Genomic DNA, 19,320 nt, shown 5'->3' with positions numbered 1-19,320 from the left:
ATCACCTTCTCTTCCCAACTCATTGTTTGTCCAAGATGGATCGACCAGGGACATTGACAGGACAGGACACTTAATTTTCATGTTGGATTCCAGATGCTGTTTGAGGTGGGCTCTGTGTGCTATGGTGGGTTAGCATCAGCAGAGGTTGAACTTTATAATTGTCAGTGTCTGCTGCCAGAGGATGTCAAGAACCCTTAAACTCTGATCTTCCTGTCCTTTAAAGGCTACAAAGAGCTTGGCATCTCAGTATCCCCTACTGATTTTCATAGTATCCCTGAAAAATGTCAGTCCATGAGTGCCAGGCCTTTAGCAAAGCCAGGGCCAGACATGGTGGCTCACATCTGTAATCCCAGCTACTTGGGAGGCAGAGATCAGGAGGATTGTAGCTCAAGTCCAGTCCAGGTAAAAAGTTAGCAAGACCCTATCTGAACCAATAAGCCAGACATTGTGGCATGTGCCTGTGATCCCAGCTGTACCAGAGGTGTAGGCTGAAGGATTGTGGTCCAGGCCAGCTTGGGCAAAAATGTGAGACCCTATCCAAAAATAAAACGAAAGGGCCGGGGATGTGGCTTAAGTGGTAGAATACTTGCCTAGCAAGCACAAGGCCCTGAGTTCAAATCCTAGTACTGCCAAAAAACAGAAGAAAACAACCCCCTAAAACCCAACCAATAAAACTAACCAACAAAACCAAAGCCAGTTGACCACTCCTCGTGCAGGACTCTGCACATACCATGCTGTAGGCTTCCTTCCCATCCCGTAGTAACCTCAGGTGTGGAATAAGAGGACCCCAGACTCTGTGATTTGGACTGCACTTTTCCTTCTCAGGCAACTCATATGGACTTGACATTTTGACTTCCCACAAGGTGTTCATTTTTATAGTTTTCTCATCCCCTGCCTTGGTAGCTCTTCCCTCCCTGTGAAATGTCAGTATGGCTGAGAGGCAAGAGGAAGAGGGGCACTGATGAATCCTGAGTCCTGGTTTTGAGGGTCCTGCTGTGGAACTGCTGTGGAGAGGTTCTCCCCAGCTCTGGGCATTCATCACGCTTACCTCTCCCAATATCATAGAACAAAGCATTCTTTTGCCTGTCATCCACCTGCTGGTTCCTGGTGTATTCATCAAATAAGAACAAAGGCAGTGTGGGCTTTGCATTTGAAAACCCCTCAGCGTTTTATTTTTCTCCCTGCTTCTTCTCAGCATCTTTTGGAAAAGAAATGTTTGTGGCTGAAAGGTTCTCTGTGAAATGTTGGCACCTTAGGCACAGCCTCTGGGCTTGGCTGCTCTCCTCCTGAATCCTGCAGTGAGAGGCCTGATGTAGCTCAGCAAGGGGGGGTTGGTGAAGTGTGGTTGGAAGGGAGCTTGGCCTGGAGCACACTTGGAAGGCCCCTGGTGCATCTGGGTGATGTGGTGTGTTATTATGCTCCCATGGCAGCATTAATGATATCTGACCAGTTTACAGGCAGCATTTACCAGTGTTCAGTGCTGATGGAAATGTGCAAAGCTGTCACTGCAAACCTTTGAGCCTTCTGCCCAGGCAAGGCCAGAAATCTCTGCAGTGCCTTTTGGCCAAGCAATTGGAAAAGCTGAATGGAGGTCCTCAGTCTGCGATGGTGGGGAGTTTGTTAGTTTGAGGCAAATAGGTTTCAGTTCCCTGAAAGCAGATGCAGGAGGCTCTCTCGGACCCCTAACTTCTTTGTTCATGTCTCTACCTCCTCATTACTGCTTCTCCATGGATGGATCAAAATTCAACGTGCTCAGGCTAGGCCTGGTGATTTGCACCTGTAATCCCAGCTATATGGGAGGCATAGGAAGGAGGAGCACTGTCTGAGGCCAGCCCAGGCAAAAAGCACAGAACTCTATTGGAAAAAAACTAAAACAAAAAGGGCAAGTGGTAGAGTGCTTGCTTACCAGGTGCCAGGCCCTGGGTTCAAATCCTAGTATTGACTAATACTAATATCAGCATGTTTAGGGACTGGAGAGTGGCTCAAATGTTAGAACGCATGCCTCGCAAGCGAGAGGATCTGAGTTTAAACCCCAGTGCCACCAACAAAAAAGAACTTCCATTTGTTGTGGGACTCCAGTGGCTTATGTCTCTGTCTCAGGAGGCAGAGATCAGGAGGATTGTGGTTTGAAACCAGCCCGAACAAATTGTTCACAAGACCCTACCTTGAAAAAAACCCATCACAAAAAAGGACTGGTGACGTGGCTCAAGCTCTAGGCCCTGAATTTAAACTCCTGTACTGCAAAAAAAACCCCCAAAAAACCCAAAAAACAAACCAAACAAAACCCTCAGCGTGCTCAGAGGGCCCAATATCAATGAATCGCCAAATAATTATCGAGTACTTTGATTCCTCAAGGGACTGAGACAGCTCTTGGACCAGGTGTTCAGTGTGGTAGGAGAATTTCAGCCAAGTGGAGGATTAGGTAAGACCTCAGCCCTTTCTGTTTGTGGCTGCCAATTATCTGTTTTATCTAAGTCTCTCATTTTTCCCCATGTCTTGGTCCCATAGCATCTAGGGCACCCAGAGTGGGCTCTGGAGGCAGCCTGCCAAGTAGGAAGGGATAAGATTGCTGTAGATGTGGTCTGAGCCTTCTGTATGACTCTTCCAGCTGGTGTCTCACTGACTTGGCCCTAAAGGATGATGGTACTCATGTTTCTTATCCACCTCGCCCACTGCTTACCTAAATCAGTCACACTTGGTTAACAAATTCATGTCCCTCAAAGGATAAGGATGCACCCCATGAAGATGCTTGTTGGACTCTGCCTTGGGCTCTGAGGACTGTTCAAGGATACAGCACAGGAGGGCCGCAGCTCTGGCAGTTGTGACCTTCCCAGAGGGGTTGCCCTTTTCTGGCTGAAGGAAACTAGAAATGGTGAGTAGGCCTCCCTGGCATCATGCACAGAGCCAGGTGAACCAGTGGGTGCTTTGAGCCTGCTCCTGCTTGGGCACTGCAGTCTGCAAAGGTCAGAGGCAGGGTGGGCCTCTCCATCTGAGGAGCTCACGTCCTGATCCACAGATGAGCCTTACAAATGTGGGAAGCATTCAGTGTTCTGGGGTTGGAGGACCTGAGTCATGTCCATTTTCTTCTCCCCTGGGAATACTTTTGAGTTCACATTGCAGAACACACACCAAGAGGAGAAGCCACAGCATTGCCCTCAAGCATGAGGTCAGCCTGGTAGCCTGGCCCTGGGCCCCCACTGCAGCTGGCCCTGGTGCTGTGCCCATCACAAGTGGATAGACTTGACCCTCTCTGGGTGTGTGCGGATGGAGCTCTTGACTCTAGCTGATGGCTGGAGGAACGAAGAGGATTAGAAAGGTAGAGCCTGGTCTCAGGCTCGCCACCGAAGCCAGGTGATCTCAATGCACCTTCAGGCAGCGGGGATGGAGTGAGGAAGTCAGCTGCAGAAGATGAACAGGGCCTCAAGGTTGCCTGATGCCTCCCCTCCCCCGCACCTAGCCTTGAGTGTCTGTGGTGGGGATGGTGTGGGGAGCTAGCAGGTCTCCACACTAGGAGAGTGCCCAAGCTATGGGAGACCCTGATGGATCTTTGTTGAGAAAACTAGGAAGGAGATAGTGAGTTTCAAATATGGAAATAAATGAACTGGCCAGCCACCAGCTGAGGGTCTGGGGGGAAGACCTGCCCATGTCCACCAGTAGCCCAACCAGCTCCCTGAAATTCTGATGCTAGATACTTGTCCTTTGGAGGCTCTCTGGTCCTCAGAAGTCTTCTCCTAATACCCCACTGCTTCTCTCAGAGGCATCAGCTATGGCAGCAACTCAGGTAGGCATTTTGGGATGGTTCTCCAGGGAGAGACCCTGAGTTAGCCACGCACTCATGGTTCCTTCCCCATCTTCCCCAGCATTGCCTCCAAAGGAGTAGCTCCCAGATCTTTCTACCTGCAAGCATTTCAGCAGAGGACAAGATCCATGGACCTCCCACCTCCTTCTAGTGCCTGCCAGTCATTGCCAGGAAATGCTCAGAGGCCTTCATGAGGCCTATGGTGCAGCCTTAAAGAAATAACACAGAAAGTGCTATTTTGTGGTGGTGGTGGTTTTCAACCAGTGTCTTCCCTATAGTCTTGATTCATGCCAGGAACTGGGGTCCCAATCCTGCCCCATTCTACAGCCAGGGATGCAGGAATGTGACCCCAAGTGTTTCTGGGACTCAGCTATCCTCTGCACCTCCCCCACTCCCCAAGACCTTAAGCTTAGACCTTCTGCAGCCTATATCATATACAATAATAATATGTATGTATATGGTATGTAAGAAATAATGGATATATAACTATCACTATTATTTTTATCATTTTGGTGCTAGGGATCAGACCTAGGACCTTGCACATGTTTTATCACTAAGCTATACTCCCATCCTCTATATTTTTATTTTCACTTGACACGTAATAACTAGATATTGCTAGGTACAGTGTGACATTCCAGTACAATGTATAACGACGTAATCAGGGTAATGGGCATGTCTAATACCTCAGACAGTTAACATTCCTTGTATTGGAGCATCTTTGAATTGGGAGCATGGGTATTTCTGCTAGCTACTTTGAAATACTCAATCAGTTGTTGCCCGCCGTGGTTATCCTACTGTATTATAGAGCATTGGAAGTTGCTCCTCCTTCCAACTCTACCCCATACCTGTTAGTCATTCCCTCCTTTCTCCCCTTCCCCAAAGGCTCTGGTTACCACAGCCTTTGACTGATAAGCGAGGGCAGGAATATTTCTTATCTTCCTGAGTCTGTCTTGTCGCCATGGTCTCTGAGGTACAGAAGCCTCCATTCTCCTCCCTGGTGCCTTCCTGTTTCGTGTTGCCTGGCATCTGGTGGACACCTAAATTTTCTTCTTTTTTGGGGGGCTGGCAGTAGAACCCAGGTCCATGTGCAGCCAAGCACACATTCCACCACTGAGCTGCACCCCAGAACCTCATATGTTTTTGAATAGTGCATATGTGCCCCTGATCTCCCTCATTTGCCCAGGACACACAGAGTTCTGGCTTGGTTTAACCATCCTTCTTCTTCGTGAGTTTGAAATTTCTCTAGGGAGGAGGCAGGGCCCTCTCTCAGGTTAGTAGCTTCTTATGAAGGTGTCCCCAGCTCTGGGAGCAGTGAGTTATGCTGTCTTTCCAAAGGAGGTACAGAGGATGTTGAGGGAGGAGGAGATCACTGCTTGGAGGTCTCACACCTGAGGAAACTGAGGTCCCCTTTCCCTAGGATCCTGGGCAGTTGAGTAGAGGGGCCTGTCCCCTTTGTCTTTCTCCCATTCTCCCCTGGGGCACCCAGAGCTCCTAAAACCATGTGCAAGGTGACCTCACAGGGACTGTAGACAGTTTTGCAGGAAACATGCCCCCCAAATGGCCAAATCCGGGAGGACTTGAGAGAGGCACGTGTGGGGTTATTTTGGGTTTGGTGGGCCTGGTTCAGATCTCTGGCATTCCAGGCCTCTGGCCTCTCAGAATCTTCCAGAATGGAAGGATGATAAAAATCGAGGATCCAAGAATAGCCCAAGAATTTGCTCATTCTTAACCTCTGGGAAGAGGTGCCGTCCAGCCCCACTCAGGGCCCACAGTGGAAGTGACGCTGAGGAAGAAGGTCCATGGTGCAGGGGGAAGGCAAGATCAAGACACTTCCTCTCCCTCCCTGAGCCTGCCTGGAGGAGGGGTGGCAAGCACAGTGCGTGGCTCAAGGCCAGCCTGATAAAGAGCTGGTCTCAGAGTCCAAAGGAATGTGTCTCTCCCCCCACCCCAGCCCCATCCTCCTTCCTAGGGAGTTGCCTGGTAACAGCCATTGGCTGAGTTGGTGGGTCAGTCTCTGGATCCCTGCCTGCCTGTCTCTCATATTCTCTGTTGTTCTTAGACTGGCTAGGGACAGTTCTGGCCTCATTATTTCCTCCCTCCCAGTCAGACGGAGTCACCTGTTCTGTGAGCATGGGGCAGGGGTGGGGGGGTGCATTGATCTCTATAGAAAACCAGAAGTTCAGTGATGTGAGACACCTGTGTGCTCTTGAGGAGCTAGAGTGACACCACATGGACACATGTCATCATCCAGAGCAGTGCAGGGTGCCAGAGGTCAGTGGGACCACAGGAGAGTGGGTCAGTGGGAGGAGTAGCCTGTCAACCTTAGTGAAGTCAGGTTTGGGCAATTCAAGTCACTTTTTTGGGCTTTAGATTTTTTTATTTTATTTTTTCTTTGTGGTGGGCCTTGTGCAGGCTAAGCACATACTCTACCACGGAGCTACATCCCTAGCCTTTGGTTGTTTTCAAGACGGGGTCTCACTATTTAGCCAGGCTGTCCTCAAACTCTTGATCATCTTTCTTAGCCTCCAGAGTGTGGATTTACAGGTGTGCACCCCCATACCTTGCTTGTACAGACAAAGTGTACAGTATCTTGGGCTGTTCATTTATGTAATGTCAAATTACTTGTGATTCTCTCTCTTGCTCCCTCCCCTCCCTGCAGCCTCTCATTTCTCTGGGTCTTCCACTTTGCCTCCCCCATCCTGTGTGTCTTTTCCAAACTTGACAATTTATTTAGCTGTTGTTCTGTTCTCATTTATCTGTCTCTCCTTTCCTCTAGAACTCCAGTTACATGGATATTGGACTACTTGATATTGTCCTACAAGTTGGGGATGCTCTGCTAATTTTCCTCAGTCTGTTTTCTTTCTGTGCTTCATTTTGGATAGTTTCCCTTGTTAGGTCTTCAAGTGCCCTGATCTTTTCTAATCTGACATAAATGAGTGCTCTCTGGCATATTTTTCATCTCTACAGTCTTTTATGTCTTTTCTTTCTCTTCTCCTTATGTTTATAGTTTCCTCTTCATTCTTGAGTTACCAAAAACTTCCTTATGATACCTGTTTTTCACCCTATGCAGAACTGGTTTCACCATCTCTGTCATTTTTTTTTGTTTTGTTTTGTTGCAGTGCTGGGGTTTGAAATCACTCCACCAGCCCTTTTTCTGTGAATGGTTTTTTCAAGATAGGGTCTCATGAACTATTTACCTGGGCTGGCTTTGAATCTTGATCCTCCTGATCTCTGCCTCCTGTGTAACTGGGATCACAACTGGCACCTGGCTTCTCTGTCATTTTCCAAATGGTCTACTGATTGATTTTTCGCATGGTTGTGGGCTATTTTTCTGCTCCTTTGGATGTCTGCTAATTTTTTTCATTGTTGTTGTTTTCAAGATGGTCTCAAATGTGAGGGTGATCTGGCTGCGACATCTGTCACCCCATTGATTGCCAGGGTTGATTCAACTGATGTGGCTGGCTAGGCGGGTGTCCCCTTCCTCCCTCACTGCTCCACGTGTGTCCATCCCGAAGCTGCGTGCTTGGTGGAAGAGGACGACCATCCCCGATGGAGGAGGACCGTTCTTTGGTCAAGGGTATATGAGTAGCTGTGCTCCCCTGCTAGAACCTCCAAACAAGCTCTCAAGATGGTCTCATCAGGCAGCCTAGGCTGGCCCGAACCTTGATATATAGCTCAGAGTAGCCTCAAAATTGGGATCTTCCTGTTGCAGCCTCCTAAAAAAGTGCTGGGATTACAGATGTGCACCACCATGCTTTGCTCCCTGCTAATTTTTGATAGAATGCCAGTCATTGTGAATTTGTCATTCATGGATGCTGAATTTCTTTAAACAGTATTGGACTTTATTCTGGCCTGCATTTAAATTACCTGGGGTCAGTTTTACACATTTGAGATTTGCTTGTAGGCTTTCTTAGGGTGGATCCAAGCAGACTTGGAGTCTAGGGCTAATTTAGCCTCATGAGGAATGCAACACCCTTCTGAGGACTCTCCTGAATGCCCTGTGTATTATGAGGTCTCTCTACTCTTGAGGGGGTGAATGTGAACCCTTTCCTGACTGTGTGTATGCCACAGATGGTTTGGCTATTGCTCTCCAGTAGTTCTTTCCCCACAAGTGTACAGATCACCCAGACCTTCCAGGGGTCTCTTCTGCAGGTTTTCTCATTCTGTCTGTGCAGTCCCTGCCTCTCTGGTCTTTTGTTCCCAAGTCCTAGCTGTGGGAACTCTAATCTCTGTCTCCTCAACTAGGTGAGACTGCTGGGCTCCATTTGGCTTTCTTGTCTCTGAGCTGCTTTGTGGAAGCTACCTTCAAAGCAGTAAACTGGGGGTCATAGAACCCAGCTCTTTTGCTTTCCTTCTGTCCAGGATTACTGTCCCGTGCTGCTTGTGGGCCAGGGTCTTGGGGAGTTCCATGCCTTCTGTCCTACAATATCTTCAGTATCGTAGTTGCTGTTTCACCATGGCTGCCACTAGGAGCCTGGCATTGTTTTAAGATCCACCTCCAGCTACCCGGTTTCCTACTGGGTTGGTGCCTCTACCTAAGAATTCCCTTAAGGCCCCATCTGCAACATGTTCTTTCCCTGGGATTTTCTCTGATTTTGTTTTTATTTCTCCAAGTTGACTGTCTCCTTTAGCTCAAAGATGATAATGGTATTTTTCTCAGTATTCATTGTACCTTTCTCAGGGCCTGGCGTGTCATGTAGACGGCTAATATTTGTTGGTTAAATAAATAAATGAAAATAAGTGGAAGAAAATATAAGCTTTCTATGCTATGTGGTTGCCATGGGAGAGTTTTTTGGTTTTCCTTGTGGTACTGGGGATGGATCCCAGGGCCTCGCACATGTAGGGTGAGTGCTCTACCACCAAGCTACCCCCAGCATGCTAAGAAGAACAATGCCAGCCTGGGTGTGGAGCCTGGCTCATAAAACTTCAGCTCACATTTGCAGCATTGGTGTTTTAATTTTGTTGAGGACACTGGCAAATCTGAGTTCATCTAGAGGAGGCTGAGTAGGAACGAGATGCTATGGGAGGAGGATGTCATCGTGGTCTTCCAATATGTGTAGGACCAAGGTGGGGATCTATGGCCCATGGACGAGCCACATTACCAGCCCTTAGCCTACTCATGGGATGCATTCACTTGCTCTTCAATCCCTGCGGCTCTTCACCAATTCACAATTAGTGTCTGCTCCAGAACACACTTGCCTGTGATATGACTACTGTGAAAATACAGTTGTCCCTCAGTGCCCATGGGGGATTGGTTCCAAGCCCCCCTCAGGATACCAAAATCAAGGATGCTCACGTCTCTTATATAGAACAACACAGTATTTCGCATACGACCTGTGCACATCTTCCTGTACATCTTGAACCCTCTGTAGATTACTTACAGTACCTAACACAAAGTGAATGCTAGCTAAATGGGATTTATGCTGTACTGTATAGGGAATAATGGTAAAAAGTCTGTACATGTTTAGTACAGAAGCATTTTTCCCTCCCAAATACTTTTGATCCATGGTTGGTAGAACCTTTGGACACAGAAGACTGACTATGGTCAATTTTTTTTTTTTAATATTACCACTATTTTTGGCAGTCACATCATGGTAGCTGTTGTCTGCATGCTGTTTTAATATTTTACTCAAGTTTTTTTTTTGTGTGTGTGTGAGATTGGGGTTAGCAGGGACTCTAGCACTTGAGCCATATCTCCAGTTCGAGGATTTTTTTGTTTTTGTTTTTTCCTTTGGCAGTACTAGGGTTTGAATTCAGGGCTTCACGTTTGCTAGTCAGGTGCTTTACCACTTGAACCCTAGCGCCAGCCTCCAAGATTTTTTTTTTTTTGGGTGGTACTAGGGGTTGAACTCAGGGCCTTGAGCTTGCTAGGGAGGTGCTTGAACCACACCTGCAGTCCTTTTTGTTCTGGTTATTTTGGAGATAGGGTCTCACTTTATGCTCAGACTGTTATGGATTGTGATCATCCTATTTGTGCTTCCCTGAATAGCTGGGATGACAGGCATGTGTCACTGGGCCCAACCATTGGTGGAGATGGGGTCTCATAAACTTTTTGCCTGGCTAATCTTAAATCGAGATCCTCCCAATCTCTACCTCCTGACCAGCTAGGATTACAGGCTTGAGGCAGCATGTCCGACTTATTCAAGATTTTTATATTGCTTATCTTTCTCTCCATGGTTGTCTGTGTGGAATCTACTCATTTATACTTTTGCCATATGTGTTTTGAGCAGTTATGGTATAGAAGCAGGTCTGAGGTGCCAGGAATTCAGTTGTGAATAGGATTCCATGTGCTCATCCAGGGACCTCAGACCTGACTCCAGTGGATTCTTCAAGCAGGAACTGTGTCTCTGTGGCTCTCTCTGTGGCACTCAGGGCCCTCAGCTGGGGACTGAAAGTTGAGGCCTGTGGCCTTCCATTTCTGTAGGCCTCCTCACCATGCCAAGCACAGAAGCATATTTCTAGACATCTTACATGGTTATCCCTTGACAATGACCTTGAGTGGTAGCTAGCATGAGGGCTCCTTTTATCATAGAAGGCCGAGCCTCAGAGACTGGCAGCTTGTGAGTAGGAAAGTGGGGTAGGACTGGTGTTCCCATCCTAGCCTCTGCTTTGTCCACTGTAGGTGTGTAAGGTTCTTCATCCCATGAGGGCTTAGGAGCTCCTCTGGGCCAGCACTGTGCTAGGCTTGGGGTGCAGGAGTGTACAGAAGGACCTACACATTCGGCTGGAGGAGACAGGCAGTAAGCAAATGAAGTCTGCAGTATAGTGGATAGTGACCAATGCTATGGAGAAAGGTACAAAGGGAAGGGGGATGGGCTGGGGGCAGGGATTGTGGAAGCTCTCCTGAGGCCAGGACAAGGAGATAAGCAAGCCCTTTGGGTATCTGGGGGAGGCACAGCCTAGGGCAGAGGGACCAGAAGGTGCAGTGACCCTGAGGTAGGGGCCTGTGAAACTGTTCAAGGCCAGCTGGAATGAAGTGAGCCCAAGAAAGTTCATGGGGCTCTGATCATGTAGGGCCTTGAAGGCCATCCATCACAGGGGGCCGTAACTTTTATGGTAGGAAAAATTGGAGCCATTGCAGGAATTTGAGCATGGTAGTGACAGCTGCCTTATGTTTCAGAAGCTTCATGGGCTGTTGTGTAATAATCACTGCCCTCTGTCCAGGGCTTATCCTGGGCTCAGCAAGGCACACACTCCATGTGCACATCTCATTTTGATCCTCACAGTGGTTACTGTGTTATTGAGGAGGAAGCCAGGGTTCAAAAGTCGAACATGTTGTCTAAGGACAAAAGTAAAAGGTGGTGGGGCTGGCTGTCATCGTGGGACAGTCTGATGCCAGACTCTGGACTACGATTCATGTTGCCAGGGAATTGGTTGTTGAGGTCAGGCTCATCCTGTGCCTATTTTTGGGTTACGCTCAGGTGTCACTAGCAGGGCACAAGGGGCAGGGCACTCCTCTGACTCACTTGTTTGGTGGAAGGAAAAGCAAATTGCTTCCAGATGGGGGAGACTGCTTGGGGAGTGGAATTTGTGCCCCGTCTGCAGACAGCAGCCTCTCTGGGCCCATGAGGCCCTTATGTCTTTGTGTTTGGCTGAGTAGACAAGTCCTGCTACTTAAAGACCTGAACTTTTTGCTACTGACTTGGGCTTGGCCTCAGGAAGTTGAATGGAGACCACTGTAGATGAGCCTTTCTCTCCCTGGGGATGGAGCCTCCCTCTGTTCTGAGTGAAGTTGGGGTGAAGTGCTCTGTATTTTATCTCCCGCTTTTCTTCCACGGCATTCAGATCGCTTTTAGAATGTCATTCCATAATCCTCAAATTTATCACTCCCTAAGGAAGTAAGGAGGGCTTTTTCTGTGTTTTTTAAAAGAGTGCTAGAGTGGAAAAATTGAGGCCAGTGAGTGAGGCTGGGGAGGAGCTAGGGAGGGAACCAGGAGTTCAGGCCTGGGGTGGGCAGCTGGCCCTGAGTGGGGCAGATGGGGAAGAGGTGAGCTGCAGGGAAACTGGGGTTCTGGATTTGGGGGTTCCTTTTGTTATCCATGCCTGTTGGTGTCTGAGTGTCGGGGAAGCCCTGTCCTTCCTACCCTCCTTAGCATTTCAATCAGTGAATGTGGTCCTGGGGCCAGGTCTGTGTACTTGCATATGCGTGCACACACATGTTCCCTTTCTCACACACATACTTCATGTTCACATGTTCTTACACATGCTGTTCACACCCACACTTATTTCCACCCTCACCTGCACATTCACACGCTCAGTGCACACTCACCTCGTATGCCTGCTCACGCACACATACACATGCACACACACTCACTCTTGCTCAGGGCTTCTTGCCTACCGCTCACAACCGTGGCTCTTATAAATGTTCACACATGTGCCTGGTTCACCCGTGTATATGCCCCCAGACCCATAGTGAGGTGCTTGAGTTGCACATGTCAGAGATGGGCACCTGTGGCTTGCAGTTGGCTGACTTGTCATGAGAGTTTTAGACAGCCCTCACTGTATGCCCCCACCCAGTGTCTTAGTTTACCTCTCTTGTGTTATAAAGAAGAGAAGCTGGAGAGCCTGAGGATAGAGGTGGTTTGGTGTTCTGACTGCTCATTCTGGGAAGTGCTGTGTGTGTAAAATGTCAATGTACCCTTGAGTGAGCAGAGAAGGGAACTGTAGTGGGAAGTGGGGACATTCTCAGGAAGAGCTTAGGACATGCACCTCCCACTGGGCTTTCTGCTGCACAGCGCCAACCTTGCCCTGTGTGTTCTGACCTTGAGCGTATAGCATGAGGAGAGCCCAGTCCCTGGCAGGAGGGTGCATTGTTTAGGAGACTGGAAAAGACTGTTTTGGGGAAGGAAAGGCTCCTCCTTGGCTGCTCGGTTGCGCATGTTTCCAGCCACAGAGGCAAAGCAAACAGGCCCTTGACTTTGTTCGTATTTCAGAAACCTCTCTGCCATAGTACAGTTGCTGCTGCCGAGTGCAAAATCATCACAGGGCTGTGGAAATTCAGTTAGACTTGCTGGGCTCTCAGCAGGGAGAGGGAGGCAGGCTGTCTACCAAGCTCCCTCAATAAATTTGAGTTAAGGTGGTGCAGGGGCCAGGCTGTTACTCATCCTTGACTGTTGCTCCTGACCTGGAAATCCAGCAAGTGAAAACCTGCATGAAAACCTGAGGGCACTGGCCAGGACTGCATGGGGTCCAGGTAGTCCACGGACTCATATGTTCCCAGCCCTTTGGCCTTCGTTCCCAGTCTCTGGCTTTTCTAGGTGGGGGTGGAGAGAGGGACCCAGGCCAGCAAACTCTCTGTCCCAGGCCAGCCCTGTATTCTAGATGAAATTCATCTGGGCTTCTGCCTCCTGGGGCTCTGGCCTCCCCTTTCTGTTCAGGCCACTGTCTTCATGGTGGCCTGTGCCCTAAGGAGTGCTGGGCTACTCCACAGACCTGCACATCACATCCAGAGCCAGCCTCTTGCCTCAATGTCCCCGGGTATCCAGATTAGTTCAGATTGCTTATATTTTGTTTATCCATTGCCTGTTCCAGAAAAGCTGCTTGGAGTGAACCAAATACCTGTGATGTCACTACTGCTACTTGAGCATGGCTTCATTTGTTCATGTATTCAGTTTCAGTTAATGAGGCCTAGGACTTGTGTGTGTGTGTGTGTGTGTGTGTGTGTGTGTGTGTGTATGTGTGGTCACCAAATCAAGGGACTGTGCTGAGTCCCTAAGTGTTTGCACACATTCCACTGCCTGTGCCAGCGCTGTGCCCTTTCTCCTTTACTTGTCCTCTAGGACTCAGTTTGAAGTCACCTCCCTTTACTAGGCACCCTGGCCTCCTCTCATATAGCCCTAGTTTTGTGTTCTCACTCACCCCTGAGTGCATGGAAGGCATTGGGGCAAGTGAGACAGTCTCTTGTATAGTCTAGTGGGTAGACAGTGAGTAATCAGGCACTTACAACTCAGGTGGTGAGTGTGCACAGGTGCTGCAGTGTAACACGTACGAGGCACTCCATTCATATCCAGGGCCTTATGATCTCAAAAGAGTGTTCATTTGCATTTTATTAGTATTGGCTTGGTAAGGAGGTCTAAGGTGGGATGCGTGTGCACAAATGTGTACATGTGCACGCATACACAAATCATTGCTTGCTTTTCTTTCAAATTCTGGGGTTGAGAAAGCTAAGGCTATTCTGATTTTAATACTTTATAGGTAGCACAGTTTTTCTCTCTGGGATCTCTAGTGTCTTGTGTAACAGTCTCTGTATCTAGTATCCTGAAATGGCTGGAGTCCATGCCTTTCCCCAACATGTTGGGTGTCCTGTAGATCCTTTCAGTGTTGAAACACGAGATTTAGGTCTGGGACATTTTCTTGAATTACCTTGTTGGCGAGTTCCTCCCTCCATTTTCTCCTTTCTTTTGGAATGCCTAGAATGTGGATATTAATTATGTAATATTATCTTTTCTCTCTCCTCTCCTTTTCTGGAGATTTTTTTTTTTTTGTGGTGCTGGGGCTGGAACCCAGGACCTTGCGTGCAATAAGGAATTGTACCCCTGCTTTCTACTGAGGTTTTCATTTTGGTTAGTGTATTAGTGTATTTCTTTCTTTTTTTTTTTTTGGTGCACCATTCCCGGAGGTCGATGCGTGGAGTGGACGGAGCTAAGCCCCATTCCATCTCCCTGTTCCAAAAATCCACTTAATATATCGTCCTCAGATAGAGGACATTTCAGATATTAAACTGATAAGAACAGGTACTACACTTGATCTTAGCTAAAAGGCCGAGAAGCAATTAGTGTATTTCTAATTTCTAAGAGATTTTATGCTTTCTAAATATTCCTTTTATAGCACCGTGGTACGTTATGATCTGTTCATGGATAATACAATTCTTTATTTCTCTGAGGGTATTGGTGAGAGTTAAGTTTTGGGAGGAAGGATTCGTCTTCACTGTTTGCTGTGACGTATGTTTTCTCTTTCCTGTGGCAGGATCTCTTTAGGACCCCAGTGATCCTTAGAAGTCTGCTCACGTTTGAGTGAAGCCCTAACTTGGTGACTGGAGGCTGTGTGTGTGTGTGTGTGTGTGTGTGTGTGTGTGTGTTCACTGTGCAGGTCCACACTGTGCTGCATTCCACCCGTGTCTGTCTATACCTGTTACATAAGAGATTATTTAGCATTGTTTCTGGCTCATGTTAACGTTTTCTTATACTGTAATGAGCCTGGTTACTTCTAATTTTTTTTTTTTTATGCTGGAGTTCAACCTGGGACCTTGCAAAGCAGGTGCTCTTCCACTGAGCTACACTCCCAACCCTGTTGCTTCTGATTTTGAGCAGGGAATGACATGATTAAGAATAAGAAAGCATCTAGTGCCAACACACAGCTCCTGCCTCTGCGGCCTTTCCCACGCCCTGTCATCTGACCCGGGCTTCTTGCTCTGGAAAATGAGTGGTTGGGCAGGTTGTACCTAGTGTAAACCTGGGATTTTGTCACTGCCCTTGCTTGCTGGTGTGACCACATTGGCTGCTTGTGGGAAAGACCTACCCTGCCCACATTTTTGGGCCTAGACTGACTCTCTTGTTCATTTACTCCTTCAGAACACACTCCAAATTCTACTTCCTTTAGGAACATTCTCAGTGGCATCCAGTAGATGCCAGCGCCTTTCCCTAGGCTCCTGTGACATTTGTAGTTTTCCGTTGGATATAGAGAAAGGAGCATGGACCTTGAGGTCTGAGAATGCCAAGCTTGAGTTTTAATGCTGACGCTTACTTGCTCTGTGACTCCGGATAGCTTACCTTGTGTCTCTGAGCTTCAATTTCCTTATCCGTTTAAATGGAATTTGTAATAAAAATTTCCTCATGAGAAATTAAAGAAGACATACAGCACTGTTTCTCAGTATCCTTGGGGGATTGGCATAGGACTCCTGTAGACACCCAGATCCTTGGACCTTCATGTCCCTGATGTAAACCGTGTAAACTTAGGCTTCTTCTCCCATCTAGGTCACACGGTCCCTAAATGACTTACAATAACAATACAAAGTAAACGCTACACAAATAGTGGTAATACTGTAATCCTAGCCAGGAGGGAGGCTGAGATGGGGAGGAATGTGGTTCCAGGACAGCTCAGGCAAAAAGTTCATGAGACCCCCATCTCAAACAATAACTGTGTATAGTGGTATCACCGTCATCCCAAGTTGTGAGAGAGACTGAGATTGGGAGAATCCCAGTTCCAGGCCAGCCTGAGCAAAAGGGAGTTTGTAAGCCCTGGTCTCAGTAAAAGAGAGCTGGGTGTAGTGGTGTATGCCTTTCATCCCAGCTACAGTAGGAAGTGTAAAATAGGAGGCTCTTGGTCTAGGCCAGCCTGGGCAAAAAGCAAGACCCTATCTCCAAAATAGTAGAGTACCTGCCTGGCAAGCGTGAAGCCCTGAGTTCAAACCCCAATAGTGAAAAAAAAAATTATAATACTGAATTATTTAGGGAACAATGGCAAGAAAAATGTTTGTACACATTCATTATAGATAGTTTTTTAAAAAATTTTTCTGTGTATTCCAGTTCACTGTCGTTTGAATCCCCAGATGTGAAACCTGCAGATATGGAGGGCCCACTGTATTCAAGTGTGCAACAAAATAAGCCCATTGTTTTGTGTACATTACCTTATTTACCCACAAAATATGCACTTTCATTATTTTGTTTTACATTGGGCAGACCGAGCCATAAAGAAGGAACTTGCCAAGGTTGCAGGGCAAGGACTTTTAGCCCTTACTTTCCTTAGGTGTTTTGTGTTTGCATTTATCCTACGTGTGTGTATTGAGAGCTGACTCTATGTCAGGTCTGGAGATGGAACAGTGGAAAGGAGGAAGCTCCTGCCCTCATGCAAACTTGTGCTCCGTGTTAGAGGTTGTCTGTCCAGGGACTAATGCATGTCTGTGGAGGTGAAGGGGATGGAGAAAGGGGGCAGGGCAGGACACAGGGCATGCAGGGGCTTGGTGGAGAGCATGTAGTGGGAGGGAGAGCTTCTCTAGTGAGTTATGCTGCATGGAGACCTCAGGGATGGAGGGAGGGAGCAGTCCTGGTGGACATCTGCTGTATTTGTCTGCTTTCTGGCACTGTGTCAAAATGCCTGAGGTGAATGAAGGAGGGAAGGTTTATTTTGGCTCATGGTTTCAGAGGTTTCATTCCATGGCCAGCTGGCTCTGTTGCTTTTGGGTCTGTGGCAAGGCAGCATGTCAGAGCAGGGTGCGTGTGGTGGAACCAATCTCTTTACCTCATGGGAGCCTGGAAGTAAAGACAGAATGACTTCCTCCTTGAATGTCCTCTGCAAGGATGTGCCCCCAGTGACCTCACTTCCATCCAGGAGGTCCCACCCCTAGAGAATATTATGCCTTCAGTAGCACTACTGGTTGGGGTCCAAGCCTCCATCCAACACCTGGGCCTTTGGGGGACAGCCAGATCCAAACCATAGCCTTCAGGAAGGCACAGTCAGGTGTGAGCAATAACAAGTGCAGTAACGCCTGGAAGCAGCACCCTGCTTTCACAGGGTCATGAGGCCCTTGTAAGCTTTCAGCTTACTGTTTCCTCTTTGAAATCAAAAGATTGCATCCTTTTGTTTTTAATGTGTGTCCTATATAACATAAAGAAGGCTACGTGTACTCTCTCTGGAGATCAATGCATATTTTCTAGTTGATTAATTCTCCCACCTAAGGGTCTTACACAGTCAGCTCTCAGGTGACCTTCAGCCCTCTGCCATGTTCTCTGGGGACTTGGACTGGCAGGGGACGAGTGCCCACTGCTGTGAACTTCCTGCCCAACTGCACTGAACCTCAATGGCAATCTTGTTGCTCTTTCATGGGCCACGTGCTCTCCCTCCTCAGGGCCTTTGCACGTGCAGTTCCCTCCTACTCCTCAGGTCCAGAGTCCTGCAGGGAAACGTTCACTGGCCCCAGTGCAGGTCAGGTCCCCCTGTGCTGTGCACAACAGCATTTATCTCCACTGTAGTTTTACACTTACCTGGGTGACCCTCAAACCCAACTGCACCATAAGCCCCAAGGACAGAGGCCCTGACTGTCCTCAGTCATCCCTCCCTCACCCACCTCTCTATCATCCAGCACAGAGGTTGGCAAGTTTTGTCTGCAAGGACCTGACTGTAAGGGTCTTAGGCTTTGTGGACCATGTGGTTTCTGTTGCAGTTCACAGCGCTGTCCTTGTAGCACCGAAGTGTCTGCAGACAGCATAGACATGTGGCTATGTTCCATAATAGGTATTTACAACACTGAAGCTTGAGTCCTGTAATTTCCATGTCAGGAAATAATTATTGTACTTTTGATTTTTCAATGTTGTACAATATAAAAACCATTCTTAGCTTGCAGGCTACATGAAAACTGGCAATGGGCTGGATTTGGTTCATGGACTGCTGACCCGTGAGGTGGGGCAACGGCTTATTGTATGTTTTTAAGAATAGTTGGTGAGTGAGTAAATGACATCTTGGATACTAGTGAGAGGTGCTGAGTCTTTGCCTTCTCTCAATTAACTCCATAATCTTTATCCCTTATCAGATTCCCTATAAATTGTTAAAATTAAGGAAGGTTGCCAGCTGGTTCATTTTATTTAGATGTAATTCACTACCATAAAATCTGCACATTTAAAGTGTATAATTCAGTGATTTTTAGTGTAGTCTCAGTTTTGTGATCATCGTCACTGTCAATTTTGGAACATTTTTATCACTCCCAAAAGAAATCCCATTAGCAGTCATTCCCATCCCTTCCCCAGTCTGTCTTCCCATCATGGCCCTAGACTACCATTAATAAATGTACTTGCTGTCTCTGTAGATTTGCCTGCTCTGAACATTTCATACAGATGGAATCATACGCTGTGTGGTCTTTTTGTTATTGGCTTCTTTCACTTAACGTAATGTTTTCAGGGTTTATTCATGTTGTAGCATGTATCAAAATTTACTTCCTTTTATTGTGTGAATTGCGGTGTGGTGATACACATCTGTAATCCCAGCACTCTGGAGGCTGAGGCCAGGGATTGCTGAGTTCAAGGATAGCTAGGCTACATAGTGAGGTCTGTTCTCAAAAAAATAATAACAAAATAACAACCCCGCCCATCGATTCCATCTCATGGGTAGGTCACATTTTGTTTATATTACCCACTCATCAGTTGACAGTTGAGTTGTTTTCTGTCTTTTGACTTATGAATGATTGAATGATGCTGCTATGAACATTCACATACAATTTTTTTTTTCTTTTTTGAGACAGGGCCTTGCCGTTTAGTCCAGGCTGGCCTCTAGCCTCCTGAATGCTGTGGTTATAGGTGTGTACCACCATGCCTGGCTTCATGTACAATTTTTTTGTGTGGACATGTGTTTTCATTTGTTTTGGGCACATACCTAGCAGTGGAATTGCTGAATGTCTTGGTCAGCTTGGGGTGCTCCAACAGGTGGCTTATAGACAACAGAGATTGATTTCTCACAGTTCGGGTGGTTAGGAGTCCAAAATCAATGTGCCAGCATGGTCAGGTTGTTGGGGGACCCTCTTCTGGGCTACAAAC

The 19,320-nt window shown here is 47.5% G+C and overlaps 1 protein-coding gene and 1 pseudogene across 2 annotated transcripts in view; one reads left to right on the top strand and one right to left on the bottom strand.

Moving 5' to 3' along the window:
• Positions 1-19,320, top strand: part of Tspan9 (tetraspanin 9) — a 184,200-nt gene that overhangs the window by 10,721 nt on the left and 154,159 nt on the right. The window lies entirely within an intron of this gene.
• LOC141424358 (U2 spliceosomal RNA) lies at positions 14,396-14,571 on the bottom strand (annotated as a pseudogene).

The sequence above is a fragment of the Castor canadensis genome, chromosome 6 (assembly GCF_047511655.1).
Source record: "Castor canadensis chromosome 6, mCasCan1.hap1v2, whole genome shotgun sequence".
NCBI classification, from domain to species: Eukaryota; Metazoa; Chordata; class Mammalia; order Rodentia; family Castoridae; genus Castor; species Castor canadensis.
This window is presented reverse-complemented; position numbering and strand designations above follow the sequence as displayed.